The sequence below is a fragment of the Symsagittifera roscoffensis genome, unplaced genomic scaffold (assembly GCF_963678635.1).
Source record: "Symsagittifera roscoffensis unplaced genomic scaffold, txSymRosc1.1 SCAFFOLD_338, whole genome shotgun sequence".
Taxonomy (NCBI): Eukaryota; Metazoa; Xenacoelomorpha; order Acoela; family Convolutidae; genus Symsagittifera; species Symsagittifera roscoffensis.
In genome coordinates, this window is record NW_026971230.1 from 22,720 (window position 1) to 39,784 (window position 17,065).

Here is a 17,065-nt window from a genome sequence, read left to right on the forward strand (position 1 = left end):
AATTTGTCTTTGATGTTTAGGTGTACTACTTCTATAGTTTTGCAGTGAATTTTGATATTGTGTATTGTTTCTGTGCGGTGATTGAGAAAAACTTCTTTGTCGATTTTGATCATTTGAATTTCTATTCTGAGAATTGTCACGTGATCGATTGTGATAGTTTTTTTAGTTTGATCTATTGGTTGATTAGTTTCGTGATCTGTTATTCTGATATTGTGTGTTTCTATTGCTTGAATAGTTTCTGTTTCTAATGTATGAGGAATTTCTAGAACGGTCGTTTGAATAATATTTTTTTCAGGAGTTTGAGTCTGCACGAATTCTGTTATAGTTCGAGTAGTTACTTCTGTTTGAGTTTGAGCCTGAAAAGTTATTTCGATATTGATTGTTTTGACTGTTTGATAGACTATATCTATTTTGTGAAAAATTTCGTCAATTTCTTCGAACTGGAGATCTTCCGCAACAATTATATCTGAAGGGTGATTGTTGTATAGAGGTATTATAGTTATCAGGAAGTGGTTTTCCTGAACTATTGTTACTGTGAATGTTTTTGTTTGGTAAATTTTGGTCTTTTTTCATGTATAAGTAAAATGATTTGTTTGGTTCTCTTTGTTTTTCAGGTTGGTTCTGATTATCTTGCTGTTTTTGACTACATTCAGCAATGCTATGTCCAGATCTACGGCAATAATCACACCATTTTTTGAATGATGGTTTGCCTTTAAAATTTGGGTTTTTCTCGTAGATATTTTTTATTTGAGTAATTTTTTCAGCTAATTCATTGTCAGAGTCATGAATATGATTTGTTTGTTAGGTAGTATTTTCGATGTTAATTACATATTGTAACTTCAATTTTTCTGTTTTTTTTCCAGTTTCAAAATGAATTCGGTTTGTTCTAGTTTTTCTACTAGCTTTCTGATGTCTATATCGGGTTCCTGAATTAAAGATGGATGTGACGCTCTTTTTTTCATCGCTACTTTCCGTAATTATGGTTTTAGAGTCATTATTAAAACTTCTGTCAATTTTGTGTTCTTATAATCATGCGTTTTATTAGAATATGCTTTTTTACTAATAATTCGATTCTTACTGCAGGTTGTTTAATTTTTTCGTTTGGGATTCTACGAATTCATTGCATAAGACTCTTTGGTGTTGTTTGTTTCTTTCAGAGTCGAACATTTTTGAAAATTCTTGTGTGAATTTTTTCCAATCTGATTTAATATCTATAGGTAAAAATGACAACCATTTTTGGGCAGCCCCATCAAGTGCGGTTTGGATTAGAGCTGTGCATCTATGTATCCAATTTTGATAAAGTAGTTTATTTACTGGTTCAGGTCCTTTATTTAAAATCAAATAGGCTGTGACTGCATTTGAATAATCTTCTACTGAGTATTCAGGATATGTTCCAGCGAATACCTTAGTAGCTTTTTTGAAGATATAGAGGATTCACCCATAAGGTATGGATTCATAGTCTTTTGTAGTGATTCTGCGGCATTTGTTATATGAGAAAAAATTTTACGTTGGGTTTTTGTTATTTCGTGTTATTGTAGATAACATGGTAAGGGGATTTCATTTTGCATTTGAGTTGGTTGGTAATTTTGTGTATTTACTGGGTTTTGTGATTGAAAGTTTTAATTGTATGACGTTGGGTTATGTCTTGTTTGTCGTGTTTGTTCGTTTCGTGTATATGGTTCAAAACATTTTGTTGATAGAAAAGTTCTGGTTGATCAATGTTCCAATTATTAATTTGCTGATTTGTGTTGAATCATTGTTGATTTTGATGATAGTATTCTTCATCTTCTGAGTAATGTGGTTGATTCCTAATATGGTGTTTGTTTGTCATGTTTTCGTTTTGTTGAAAAAATGGATAATTTTCGGTACGGTCTGGTGTAGCTCGTGGTTGATCATTAAAAAATTTTGATTGAGAAGATTGTTGTGGTACAATTTGATTTTTCGATTGTGATTGATTTTGACTGTTCAAAGTGGGGGGTTTTGTTGTTTTGAATTTTTGCAGAAAATTATAGTTTTGATCTGAGAAGTTATTTCTATTTGACGTCTTTTGCTTATTTGTTTGTCTTGATGTCGTTATTAGTCCATTTTTGAATATTTTGTAATAACGGAAGGTTTTACTGTGGATTGTATAAGTGTTTGCGGAAATGCTGCGTTTTTCTTTCTTGGAGTTCTAAGTGTAGGGTGAATAGGGGAAAAATTTTGTTGCGTTGTTGTTGGCATTGTTTCAAAAATTTCATCAATTACGAAATGTGATGGAGTTTGACTATCTTGTTGTGTAAAAATTCTTGTTCCGTTTAAGTTTTCTCGATTAATGAATGTAGAATTTAAACTATTGTTTCCTGTTCTGTCAGTGAATAATCAATTGTAGTTTATAGGTGTTGCATCAATAGTAAGCGGAGTTATCCTAACATAATCTATATTGACAGAAACTGTGGTAATTGCTTGACTTGATATATCAGTTGGTATAATAATAAATGTTTAATGAGACAATTCAGGGTCCCAAACATAATCTGTTTCATCTATCAGTATAGTTCCATCGTCTGAGTTTTGTGGTCAAAATGTTTTTCTTGCTAGTGATATAAAATCAATGTTATGGACAGAATAATCAATTATAAACCATGCTAGTATCTTTTGTAGATTGTTTTTAACATTTTGTGATATATCATTATTAAAGAGGTTTTCACGGATTGTATTTGAGAAAATACAATCCGTTGTAAAGGTTGAGAAAATACATATTTCTTGTCTTACAGCTGTATGTCGAGATTTTTGAGTTGATGAGTCACCTTGTGTTTCTCTTAATTCTAGTATGAATTTATAGCTATATATGATTGAAAGTACATCGTTTGTGAATTTTGAATTTTCTCTTTGTGAATTTAGTGTTGTATATTTTTTGTATCTGTAAAAACTTTCAAGAATTCTATATCTATATCGTCTGTTTGTATTTGGTATTTTTTGTGATTTGGTTTTGGTGATGCAATGTCGATTGTAAATATACCATATATGATGTGATATTACAGATATCTTTGAGATAGTGGTCAAGGATTTGTCATTATATTGTTAATTCAGGAAACTCTTGTTTACATGGGCTGTTTCCTTTTTCGAATAGATTTGCAATTACGTTGTAACAAAATTGTACTTGTCCTCGGGAGGGATCATTATGTGGTTTTATGAAAAATGGGAGTATCGAGTTATCGTCGAAATTTTCGTTGTACTCGATCATGTTTTATTTTGTGAAACTGATAGTGTGAAACATTCAATATGTCTTATTGGTTGGTTCCAATTATATAGACGTATTGGTTCGTTAATGTATGACTGTTCTATTTTGCGGCTTCAGAGTGGGAAAAATATATTTGGTCGTCTATCGGGATATTTTTGTTTATTGAGTTTTTTGAACATTTAAGTTCCTGTATTGTGTTTGTTTCCGATTACTGCGTTTTGAAATTCGTCTTTTTAAAATTTGTTTTTGTTTTCTTATGATTGCCTTTTTTTCTGTTTGTCTTTTTGATTTGATATATCCTATTGTTTGCCTATGTGGTGTGATTACTAGGTCATATCTTTTGTTTTTAATTAAACAATTATGTAATACGATTGTTTGCTTGCTACCTAGATTATCTCTTGTCTTAAGGTTTAGGATGATGGGTGCAATATTTGAAGGTTAGAGGTTTTAATTTTCCTAAACTGTTAATCCTTACGGTTTTTGTGTGGTTATCTTAACTTGGCTATAAATTTTCCTGGTTGACGGGTTGGAGAGAGAGTATATCAGTTCGTGAGAATGATTTTTTCTCTCGTGAATAAGTTTTAACCTATGAAATTCCTACTAAATCTTACCTAGGGGTTGTGATTTCCCGATCAAGGGTTAGAGAATACTGAATCAACCCACAAGGTTCAGGTATAGTCAGAACACAAGTAGATCGTTAGATAACTGTTTTATGACTTACTAATTTGTTAAGAGTTTTAGCCTGGGTCATCTAAGAGGAGGGGCTCAAGTGAAGGATGAGTAACCGAAGTTCTTCACTGTTAAGCTTAATTTAAATGGTTAGTTTTTTTCAAAATTTCTTTTAGTCCAGGGTGGTTGATAAATGTTGGGTAGTGAATCGACTTTTGAGTTCAGATTTTGAGGTCGTTAGACACTTTAAAAATGTGGGAAGGGTAGAACAAAATTGTTCTATTTGATCCGAGAATATCTTTGATAACCAAGAAAAAAATAATTTACTTTTAGGTTTAATTTAAAATGAAAGATCCAAGGGGAACTTTGATGATCTGTTTATTAAAGAAAATTAGAGTATTCAAAATAAGGATAAGCCTTGATAATTTATAATTTAAAAGTTTGAGGTGAAGAAAATTTAGAAATTAATGAGATTATTTTCTTGAATTTTTGCTGGTATGTTTTAGGTGATGAAGCTGGAGTTAGAAAAACCCGTTTATTTAAGAAGGTAACAACGTTTTTTGTACTAACTATTTTTTGTATTTTGTATTTAATAAATTATTTATAAGAAAATTTTTTGTTTTACTGCAGATTTTGGAAGGAGCGACTTGTGTTCTTTTTGTCAGTCGTTATTTTATAGATAGTAAGTTTAGCACCAATAAGGTTGTTGAAGGATTGTTTCAAATTTCATGTCAGTAAGTGAAAGTTTAAATTTACTGCATAAAATTTTTTAAATACAAAGGTTTGTTCCGGTTTCCGTCGTACTATCATGTAGCAGAGTGGTCCGATTCCTGATTGTCTTTCTCGCCCCACGCTCTTAGTCTTCTTTCAATACCTGGTATTTCTGGAATTGTTTAAAAATTTGGCGTAAATTTATTGAGACGTAGAGACATTTCTATTAAATTATCTACTCCGTCTAACGTTTTTGCAATTTTGCAATTGTCTAATTCTAAAATCTATTTCTTCTAAATCTAAGTTAGTTAAGGTCTTTTTAGAGACTTTTGGTCGCACCAGATGAGTTATTTTCAAGTCACTGTGCTCATAGAGTAATTTCAGATATATTACACCGTCTGCTCGTCACGCTATCTTATTTTCGGCCGTATAGATTCGTGCAACTTCTTAGTCTAATACCGATCTTAATCTTACTCTTATATCTCTTAGTCTCATTAAATCTAGTGTATACCGGTTTATGCGAGTTAGTTGCCAGATAGAGATAGAAAAACACAAGAGATAGTGTCTCTGACTCTTGAGCCAATGGTTAAAGGGCCTATTTTTCTCTAACCTCATATGCGACTTAAGTAGGCGACTGTTTCATTATTTTTTTTGAAGCTTGTTGTTATGTTTTAGGTGATGAAGCTGGGATGAAGAAATGACTTATATAGATTATTAAAACTAACAATTATGCTTTATACTAACTAATTTTTGTATTTTTCCTTCAATAAAATTTTTCATTAAAATGTCTTAAGTTACTGCAGATTTCGAAGGCGAGCGAATTGTGTTGTTTTTATTGGTCGTTATTGTACAATTAGTAAATTTAGCACCCTTAAGGTCATTGAAGGATTTCTTCACGATTAAGGTCATCAAATGAAAATTTAAATTTTCTGCTGAAAGAATTCTAAATACGTAGGTTTCTTCTGGTTTCCGTCGTACTATTAGAAAATCAATCGGTAGGTTTCTTCCTACTCGTAGATCGTGCTTTGTCCTTGGTCTTCTCGCAATACCTGGTATTTCTCATTTTGTTCGGAAAATTGGCGGAGATCTATAGAGTCGTAGAGACATTTCTAATAAATTGTCTATGTCATGTAACATTTTTGCATTTTTGCAATTGTCCAATTCTAAAATCTCTTTTTTATAAATCTAAATTGGTTTTTTAAGGTCTTGTTTGAGACTTTTGGTCACACCAGATGAGTTAAGTCTTATAGGCTATACTCATAGAGTAATTTCAGATAGGGTACACCGTCTGTTCGTCACCCTATCTTATTTTCGGCTGGAAAGATTCGTGCAATTTCTTTGTCGAAGACCAATCTTAATCTTACACTTATATCTCCTAGTCTCAGTAGATCTAGTGTAGATATAGCGAGTCAGTTTCTCGAAGGGAGAACAACTGTTTTCTAAGTTTTATTCAATTTGTTTTGGTGCTGAAACTACAAGTAGTTTTAGACTTACAAATAAGTAATAATGTTAGAGATGGAATATGATTGGTTAGTTATAAATATTTTTTAGTGATATTCCATCATAAGTTTAATTGGTCTATAAATGCTAGTTTAGAACTGGTTCCAGTAAGCTCAAGGCTTTTTCAGTAAAAATTTCTTAGTGCTTTTGTCATTGTTGCAGGAATTTTCTGAACCAGTTGCGTAGCAACCGGCTGTCCTTATTCACTGTTTTAATTATCAGTTTTTGGGCATGAAAATTTTCAGATGCTTCTATGGTACAACTGAGCTCCTTTTGATCTCTTTGATTATTTTATTACTGAATTTCGATTCAAAATGAAAAACAAAAGTTTTCATACTGTCCTATCAACTTTGAGTTGGTTTTAAAAAAATTACAGTTGAAATCGTGACTTATAGATTTTGAGTCAAACATCTTATTTTAATGCGCATAATATATTTTGTGCATAACTGAAGTCATTTTAACCGATGTCAAATGATTGTAAACTCAGAGTAGTTTAGAACTTGATCACTTTCCCTGAAAAATTTCATTGCTTTTTGATTGTCAGTTTCATTGAATAGCCAGAGTCTTCCCAGACTTTTGTATTATTTTTTCAACTTTTCTCTTATGAGGGTAAAAACGAAAATTCCGCTCATATTACACATATTCCCATTGTTCATTTTGCTTGTTCAGCAGACAATTTTTAACAAATATGACATTAGTCAATTTTTATGCGAGCCATAGCTTTTTTTGGTATTTGTAGAAAGAAATTACTATATGAAGTAATAAAGAATTTCCGAGAGACGGACAGGAAAATAATCACAGGAAAGGTTTGGCAGCCAGGTCTACACTGCGTAAAATAAAAATTTTAAGATAATTGCCATGAAATTCAAACACTGACCATTATAATTTTTTTCTAAGAAAAATTTGATGAATAAGGCGTGGAAATAATTAGAGAACAAGCCAAAAAAATTTTTAAGGCTCTAGAAGACGTATAAAGGCAAAAAATTGCTTGCAGAGCAAGAACACCTTTTTAGGTGTTAAAATAAAGAAAATTTTATTAATGAAAAAGGTTTAAGAGTACTTTATATTAGGTACGTGCGTTCAAATTAATTTATCAGTTAACAACTATTATTTCATCATTCACCAGCTTTCCTGTTTTGAAAAAAAATGCCCAAAATTTTTACACGCTGGGAGATAGCGATTCTCTTGTTATACATGGAGCTCAAGCATATGGCCGAACGGCTAGGAAATTGAATAATATTATGTCGTATGTTTGCAGGTATGCGTTTGTTTTAGTAGCTAAACTGGTGATATGTTACAATAGGTGGTAATTTTGAGTATAATGCATGTTTTAAATTTCAGAACTATAATGCATAATATAGTCATTTCATTTTCAATCAAATGTGCTACTCTTAAGATAGTGTTGTAAATACATTACTCTGCCAAATGAAATGCTATTCAAAGATGCAAGTTTTGCACTTTTTTGCCAGAAAATTTGGCTTTCCAAGCAAATTATAATTAATGTGAGAAGTATAACAAAAAACGATCCAGCTATTGAAATTGAACCTTCCGCCTATTGTAATATATCGCCGCTAAACTATATTCAAGAGCTCAGTTAGAAGAAGTTATAATACCCATTGACAAAGAACATCTTTTTTTAAGGACCACTGCCGAAATCAACTTTTTGTGTGGCAACATTTTAGTTTTTTTTTCAATCGCTGGTGTTATCGCTACTTGTTGATTTACAGGTAACTTTTTCGTCGCATTGTTTTTTTTCTAAATTAATTTCTCACTTAGTACGCGATGTAAATTTATTTCTAAAGAAGACTAGGTTGAGTGACGTCATTAAGAAAATTTTAGATTTGGAAGTTTGGGAAAATTGACGGGTCATATGCACTAAACAGCCCAATTTCATTATTTCTACATCTCTTGAACTGAAATTATTGAGGATGAATTTGATTGGCTAATTAGCCAATCAAGTTCCATCGACCTTTTCTGCCATTTCAATTGAAATTTCAAGCAGATAAAATTATTAGCCGAAATGATAAAGAGAATTAAATTTTGTTTTATCAACCCATTTTTTTGAATCTTGCTTGTCTGGGCAAGATTTCACAAGTGACTCAAAATTAATTTGATAATTTAACTCAAAGTTCCACCTTTTCGGCAATTTCTGCTAATAATTTTATCTGCTAGAAAATTGATCGGAATGCCTGACCGTGTAACTTGAATTTGATTGGCTAAAATTACTCTATCAAATTTGATCGCATAATTTCCAGCCACGATGTAGAAAAATTGATTTTGGGCCCTTTAGTGCATAAGACCCAAATTGACAATTTGGAACTCTCTTGATAACATACCCAGTGGTTCGATCTTCAAAAATCTTGCCAAGTTCATGACTATTTTTGGATTATCCATGTAACAAGGCTATCCTGGCAAAATCTTGCAAGATCTGGATAAGTCAGCCTTGTTACTTTTCAAGATCTCGGCAACACATCCATGCCCGGTTTTTGCTCGCAAAAAAGTAGTTAATCAAAATCTGGTTATCAAAATCTTTGCAAGAGTGGTATACACTCTAGCATGGATCATGAAAACCTTGAAAGATCATAGCAAATGTTGTGAAGATATCCATGAAACTAGAATTAAGGATGAAAACTCAGAAAGTTTTGCAAATTATTTTAAGAAAATAATTTCACAAATTGTTCATGTTTTTGCATTTTTTAAGAATTTGTTTTCGACTCTTATCGAATCTGATTTGTAAAATTTCAAACTAGAGCTTATAAGAAAAAAAATCTATTGATAAAGAAAGGACAACAACTTTGCTATCATTTCTAACGATTAATGTTTTGACTATAACCAAGGTCTTACAAAATATGCTCAGATATTAGCTTTTGTTTTTATTATGATTTTTTGTCATTTGTTTTTTCAAAAATTTGACACGTTTTCAATATCAAAATTTCAGCCCTTTCGAATTCTTTTTGTTTTCTCGCACTCAGGCAAGTCATAGTGACACTTTTGAAAACTAGTTGGCGAAGATGGGCTATTTTGTTAGATCTTGTAAGATTATTGCAGAATGGACATATCGTGTAAGATTTTGTATGTTAGGGGCTAACAGAATATAAACCTTGGCTAAAAGGTTGCCTTATGCTGAAGAATAAGGTTCGTAACATTTCTGTTAATCAGAAAAAGTACCAACTTTATGAGGCAAATATCAAGTACACAAACAACACATCATTTCCTAAATTTCAAATAAAAAATTTTTTTTTATAGGATTCACTCTGCTTTGATATAGTTTTTTCAGGGAAAATGAAAAACATGCTTACGGCAAAAATTGGTTTTCGCGCAGATGCAGAAGATGATGAGTGAGAGAGCAGCGGAAGCTATGAAACCTGCGAGAAGTATCGGGAACAGATGGACCGACCAGGTCTCAAAACTAAAACGTTTACAAACTCATCGGAAAAACTAACTATTAGTTTCCAAGTTAATCAAGGCGCACATAGTTTTATGTAAGCTTGTTTTTCTGAATTGAAAAACTCCATGAGCCGTTTCAAACATTTCATATGAGGTTTTTAATGTAAAATATTCTCTTAACTACAGTTATTATGTTCCAAAAAGTTGTGTTTAGGAGTAATGAACGTAATAAAAACTCGCATATAGGTCTTGGTGATTTTTTGTCGTTCTTTTTTTCTGGAAAAAAAGTCTTGAAATTCTCTGATAACTACAGATTTAAAATCATTGATATTATTGCATTTATGAATGTACTATGCAGTTTTTGAGTTCAATTGAAACTCATCTACGGAAAGTTACGTAAATGGTACTTTCCAAATGGCGCAAAAAAATGTAAACTATTTCTAGTTTCGAAAGTGGAATTGAATTTTTAGAGTTCCAGCGTAACAATAACTTTAGCTATTGATCAAGTTTTCTCAACTTACGTTCATTACTGTTTTCCATCTCTTAGTTGGCTATATTTTACTTTTAAGCTTTAAAGACGATCTTAGCTCCATGGATTACGTGAAAACCAACCAGACTGCTTGTGTATGAGGGCTGAGCCCATAATATTCTGAGTGCCATTTAACTGGTCTCGAATAGTTTCACTGGTTGGTACCCGCACTCAAGAAAATTTTTTTCACAAATTGGTCTGTATAAAAAAACAGCCCAAATATAATTTTCTCTCTTTCTTCTCGGAAAAATCATAAAAGCTTCAAGCTTCTGTTTTGTGTTTTTTTTTCAAGTATAACTTGAAAAAATGTTTCCAAACCAAACAGGTATCTAAAGTCCGTCACAAAGTGCGTTGTTTATCACCTGCAGTTGTGTTGTTGTTGACATTGGGAAGATTGACAGCACCAAGTACAGTCATCGTCGTCATAACAGTGACCCCCATTTCCCGATGCAAGTTTCAAACAAAGGGCAACACAGACCAAGCAAACCTCTTGAAGCAAATAGTTGCCCATTTTTCTACACTCGCAATTGCTTGTTTGGTGGAGCAAAAAATCTCTATTATAAACAGTAAAAACCAATCGCAGGACGTATGGTAAATTACACAGATCATATAACAAAAATTGACGTTTTATCTGTATATTTTTCGTTACGTAGTATACTATTTAAAATGAGTGCTACGCTGGTTTTCTAGATAATCATATAATTTAACTATATAAAAATCTATGACGTTTTAATGTATTTTTCTTTCTATCGTCTGAAAAAAGATGCTAGCCATTTTTCTCTTTTTGATATCATTTGCTTTTATGCATGATTCAAATATCTTTCCAGGAGCTTACGATGAAAAACTCATGAAGAGCGTATACGCAATTCTTATTTATTGAAAATTCGAATAATGAAACCAGGGCGCGTTGCATTTTGACACCAGCGTTTTGCACAAAATAACTGTCTTTTCCCTTTAAAACCAATTGTACTTCAAACACATGGTTTATTTAGTGGAGCAAAAAACATAATAAAAAGTTACAGCACCATTATGAGGCCAAAGTGTGCATTCATTGCATTGTAAATGGATTCCGCAACAGGCAAAAATCAGATTTGTCGCAGAATCCACTACTTTTCTTTGATCCGCTACTTTTCTTTGATCTTCTCTGCTGTTTTGGATTCCACAAACAATTACTTAAAACATTGTACCGATCAAAATCGCTTCAAAAATTGGTGAATTTGCGGAATCCGCAATTGTATTTGCGGAATCCAGAACAGTTTGTGGAATCCACAAAAAAATAATAGGGTATGTGTATAGGTACATTGAGTTGTTGCGGAATCCGCAATTGTTAGCGGAATCCGCAAATTGTAAGTGGAATCCGCAAATTGTAATTGAATTCCGCAAAATGTAAGTGAAACCCGCAAATTTAAAGTGGAATCCGAATTTTGTTTGCGGATTCCACTTACATTTTGCGAAACCCACTTTCAATTGCGAAGTTCAGAACAACTAGCTATATTTGCTTGATGCGGAATCCGCAACAAAACAAATGTGCCGACAAAATTTACGTTACAGGTATTTGTACGCGGAATTTACGAAACTTTTGTAAGTGGAATCCGCTTACATTTTAGAACAAGTTTAATGAATTGTCTCTGGAATCCAGGAAAATACAGACACAAAATTGTGTGCCTAGCCAGTGCACAGTTTGGCCTCATAATGATAAACTTTGTTAAGGCTGTAGATGAGGTTGAATTGCAATGAGAATGAAATAAAAAATTGGCATTTTCTCTATACAATGTTGCAAAGCAGTCTACAGTTCAATTTGAAAAAGCAAATACCAAAAACATCATCCAAACTTTTGAGACAGAACCGTTTGAGAATACTTTAGCAGCGTCATTTGATCGAAAATTTATTAAACATCCCCATTTTGAGCCTATAAAAACAACGCAGAATTTTTCAACAGACGAGTTCTTGATATTGTTTTTTGCAACCTGAAGTTTAATTTTTATCCATGCCATCAACATGTTCACTAGTTTTTTTAAAAAAAAATTTGGTAATAAAATAATTTTTAGAGATACTGCTCTATAATTGTCAATCTTCCAAGATTCTTGGTTGATTTTTTCTACGCCGGAAAAAAACATAATGAAATTGATTTTCGTTGTTGCTGCTGTTTTTTGACCTGCGAGTCTTAAAAATATCCCGGGTTGCCTACCTATCTAAACGAATTTCTGGTCAAACAATTTTCAAACAAAATATCGATAAAAAAAATTTCTGGAGACAAAACTCCAAATAACGAGAGTTATATGACAAAAGTTTTTCGACACTTTTTTCTCCTGAGTTAAAACTACTCAAACCAATTACGGAAAAACTTAAAGATTCGTTAAGCCAAATAGCATTGACTAAATTCAGTTTCCAGAAATGAAATTTGTGAGACTAAAAAGCTAGTGATTTTATTTTTATACCCTGGATGTTTTTTATGGCTTGTAATTTTCGTGACAACTCTGCATTCAAGCGAACTTTTCGCGAAAAAAACAGTGTAGCCCAAAAGCTGAAATTATTTGAAACTCAAATTTTAAATCGAAAATGTCTCGGTCTAAATCTGTACAGGCATCATAAGTTAAAATAGGCAAGAGAAGAGGGACAGTTAAGGAGCGTGGGGGACAGATAATAGTACAAGAACATAAGTATCTCATAGGAGATGAGAGAGTGAGATAGAGAACTTTAATACTTTGTTGACCTGATATTCAAAACCATATCCCGAACATGGCTCTTTACGAAAAGTTGAAAGCCCGTAAAACATAAAAAGCACATAACTAAAAAAATTAATCTACTTGCTAATTTAAAAAAAATTGTCTTTCTGAAAATTGATTTATAAAGTTTTGGTGGGAAGGTTGCGATCAAAAGTCATTGTATTTATGAAAATTAATTAATTGATGTCAGAATAAAAGTTTTCAGTTTTTTCCTACACGTAGTCAAAGTGTCGAGAACACGGACAGGCCCATTTAAACGTTGCGGGTCTAGCGAGTCGTCCATGGTTGGTCTGTATAGCACTTGATCTTTCCATTACATCCAATCGGTGAAAAATAGGGCGTAAGAGTCTCAAAAACCGTGAGGCGTGAGGTTTTTCTAGAATTCAGACGCGTTCTCCTGGTTGTATATTCTCGGTGTTTTCCGTCAGTTTTCGTCGTTGACTGAGTAAAGGCAAACGATTTCCTTATACTCAATTTCAGAATTGATGGTTTAGAGCTTGTGCCTGTTTCCAAGAAGTCTATTGCGGCTGATAGAAACCAGTTGGCAGGTTCACAGATAGTTGTCCGAGCACGTTAAACAGTAGATGAGAATTCATGACTGCTTCTACTTCGCAGGCGATTGTAGAAAAATTTCGAAATGCAATGACTTTGTAGATTGAAATCTTGAAACTTTTCACCAATTTTGCCCAAGATCCTCAAAATGTGGTGCGTCTATTGGGTTGAACTTCCATTTCATTTCAAGAAGTTCGTTTTAATCTTTGAACTGTTTTGACTCGTGAAGTAGCTGGAGAATTCGTTGGCTCCCACTAAACATTTGCCGTTGTCCGATTATTTATAGCAGGATTTTCCACGTCAAGAACTGAAGTGTCGAAGAGCTTAAAGAGTGAAGTCAGTCGATGATGTTGAAAATTTCAGTGTGTAATGATCGAGTAACCAGGCAAGGGAAATGCAAAACATATATTTTCTTTGAATTCCGTTGTTCTTCCTTACGAAGGGCCAATGATGTCATCTCCTGTTGTACGGAAAGAGTAATTTTTGTTCTCTAATGGCAATCTGGCAAGATGAATGTCATGCTTTAGCGGCGTGTTTGGGTCTTAGCGAAATTTGTGCCATGGTAGGCACTGATGGATATTTTTTCGGAATTATCATTGGGTGGAGAATCCAGAAGTCCTGTTGTTTGATGCTGCGGTAGTGTTTACACCAAAATCGCGAATACTGTCGTGAATATTTTGCAAAAAGATTGAGCGGATGGTTGTTTTGTGTCCATTATTACTCGGCGACTGCTAGAGAAAAAAGATATTGCTCTGCTGAGTCGTCATTCGGTTTGGAGAAAACCTTGTTTGTCGATGGATGCACTTAGTGCTTGTAGATTGCTGCTATCAGATATTGCTGTCTTTTTACAAAGACGAAAGCTGTCGTTTTTCTTGCGAAAACTCTTGAACTGGCAATTCTTCACAAAATACGCAAACGACTGGACTAGGTCTCCAAATGCCAGCCGGTGTCATTTGAAGATCTCTGTAAAGAGATATGATTTTTTTTAGTGCTCGTGTGCTGAATCGGCTGTAGTCAATTACTGCTGAGGCTGTCTATCTAATAATTTTTGCTGTCGGTTGAGATTGACTTTTTGTAGCTAGAAAATTGATCGATTCTGTATTTTTAATTGAGCGGGCCATTCTGATGAAATTCTTCTGACAAAAGCCGGTCCTTTCATCCACCGAGATTTTGTTGTCATGTCGCAATCTTTGTATCCACAATTTCCATTATTAGAAGAATTGTCTTTGCTAGGTACGTATCTCCAATCTTGTTGGAATAATGAGTTCCAGATAAAGTCTAGGTGGTTGGCAATGAAGATCCGACCTCACAAATTTGGTTAAATGATCCAGTGTATAACAGTTGAAGTATCTGTCTTTAGTGTTGTGCTGTTGAACTCTATGTCGTGCTGTCCATTGACAAATTGTTCAAGTTTGGCTCCAATCGACACGTTTTTTAGCTCCAATTTTGGTACTGTCATGCTTTTGATGGGGATTCTTGCAGTTTTCCGATGATGAACTTCTCTTACACTGTACCTTCTGCATAGCTGATTCTGGAACTGGCATTTTGATTATGTACTTTCCCGTTTTTATCTAATGTCATGTCAGGCAAATGTCGTTGGGCCGCATGCGTTTGTTGTCCCAATGAGGTAGAGTGGTCCAGGCAAATTGAAGTGTTTTTCGAAGTCGCATCCTCAAAGGCATTGTTATTCTAAGTAGAATGAAGTTAGAAGAATCAAACTTGGTTAGTTTGCGCTCGGTGAAATCCTTTTTAACGATCGTTTTAAATTTTTTGACTTCTACTAGAAACTTTTACTACCGCTTCCACTTGACCCTTAGAGCTCTTTCAAGAGTTCTTTCGTCTGATACCAGTCTCTCGCTGTTTCCTATGTCATTCTAGTTGACGTTCTTAAAAACTTTTCAGGCTTGAATGTCCACTTTTTCAAGTTGAACATCTGATAACGAACATTTTTTAATAGTCCGTCATCAATTTGAGGTCTTCGGCTTGATACGGCGTTGCAAAGTAAATGTTTCGATGAGTGTTTTGCATCAAACTAGGGAAGTGTCTTTGGCACATTGACTGTTAGCGTATCAGGCAACACAAGATAAATCCGTTGCACAGAAGATTTGTCGAGTATACTGGCAGGTCATGGTATCGTCTTGGCCGTCTCTCCTCAGTATTCGTAGCTAGAGCTGATCTTGATGCTTAACGAAGACTCTCTTGAAAGTTGCTTCGAGGCCTGCTGACATGACAATCTGCTCTTCAAAAATCTTCTTCAGAATTCCAGTGAGATTTACGAGGAAGCCCGATCCTGTTAGAAGTTTAGTTTTGGAGAAACTCTGTTGAAAATGCTAGAAGCGCTTAATACTCGGCGCTCATTTCAAGGCTTCTTGACTTTCGTCACTGTTTGCTGAGTCACAAACCATTTTCCTGTCGCTTTGTCTAGGCGCTCGTGTACTTTGATTATGAATCCCTTCGTGTTGATCATTTCCAGGTAGTTGACTTCCATGTTGGGGTCCTTAGTAGTCAATGTAGGAGGCCGTCGAGTTGGTTCTTGGCGACTTATTGGTTTTTTTACCAAATTTCGGTCGTATTCCCAAAGCATCTCGACTTCGTAGTGTCCATTGTGTTTGGGGTGGGTCAGAGACTCTAAGATGTACAGGGCCTCCTAGTCGTCTGCTGAGAGCTTCGTTGGTCCGTTGAGAGTCCATCGCCATCGATTTTCATAATTTCGGCTATTTGTCGAAAGAGCAATGCGTCCGATTTGAATAAAGGGTGTTGGTTTCGTTGAGTTTAGCTACATTGTCTCTTTCTCAAAGAGAGCACCCTAAGGGCGTTTTCCATCCAACGCAGTAATTTGTCATAATGAGTCAGCTTCTAATAGCGTTACTGGTGCGGCGAAGTCTCAACCTATGACGAGTGCAATTTCTTTTGAAGGCAGTGTTGCAAAATGAGACGTTTAAGACGAAAAATATATATAGCAGTTTAAGTGGAAAATGCGGGATGTTGAAGCATGCTATTGTGATTGAAGTTCCCTTTAAATTTTTTTCTCGACTCTTTTCTGCAGCTCACCTTTGTAATATATATACATATTTCTGCCTAATGACACAGTTTTGCATCCAATTAGGAGTTGTGAAAAAATTGTCGAGAAAAATGTTGATTTTTGTCAGTTTATCCATCTACAACCATCAAAACATTTTTTTCCTTTTTGTTTGTTGTTTGTTTCAACTAAATTTGTCACCCACGACTTAATCCTTAGAAGAATACCAGCTTTTCTCAAAAATAAATAATCAGTTTTCATTTTTTTTATCCAGAGGCATGTAATTGACCCAACATTTTTCAGCTCATGTCAAGTTATTTTTTGGTTTAAGAGCTAATGCAAAATTATGATTTGATCGCAATTTTTATTTTCTCATTTTATTAAATAAAAAACCTAATAAAAGAAATATATAATATATTTAATAAAACAAATATACCTAATAAACAATATCTAGTTACAAATTTAAATAAAATACTTAAAAACACGAAGTGAAATTGCATTAAAAACACTCATTGCAAAAAAACGGTTATTTCTTACATGCAATAGTTGTTCTGCTGGTAAACAATTGTTAAAAGTTAACCTCTTTCTTCCCTTCTTTCAAACTTTATCCTCATGAAAATTATTTGTTTGTTTTCTCGGCTTCATTTTCCAATATTTAGGAACTCCAAAAACAAAATCTACAAATACAGCAAAAAAATCTCAAAGCAAGCCCACAAAAACTTAATTCCCATAAAGTATATATCCAAAAATATATC

General features: G+C 33.7%; 1 long non-coding RNA gene across 1 annotated transcript in view; it reads right to left on the minus strand.

Moving 5' to 3' along the window:
- LOC134856266 (uncharacterized) overlaps positions 1-10,700 on the minus strand; it is a 24,832-nt gene extending 14,132 nt beyond the window's left edge. Inside the window, exons 1-2 of the long non-coding RNA XR_010164724.1 lie at positions 10,376-10,700; positions 9,397-9,506 (exon numbers count right to left, since the gene is read on the minus strand). This is a non-coding gene — a long non-coding RNA (uncharacterized LOC134856266). The remainder of the gene's footprint in view (positions 1-9,396; positions 9,507-10,375) is intronic.
- Positions 10,701-17,065: the final 6,365 nt, after the last annotated feature.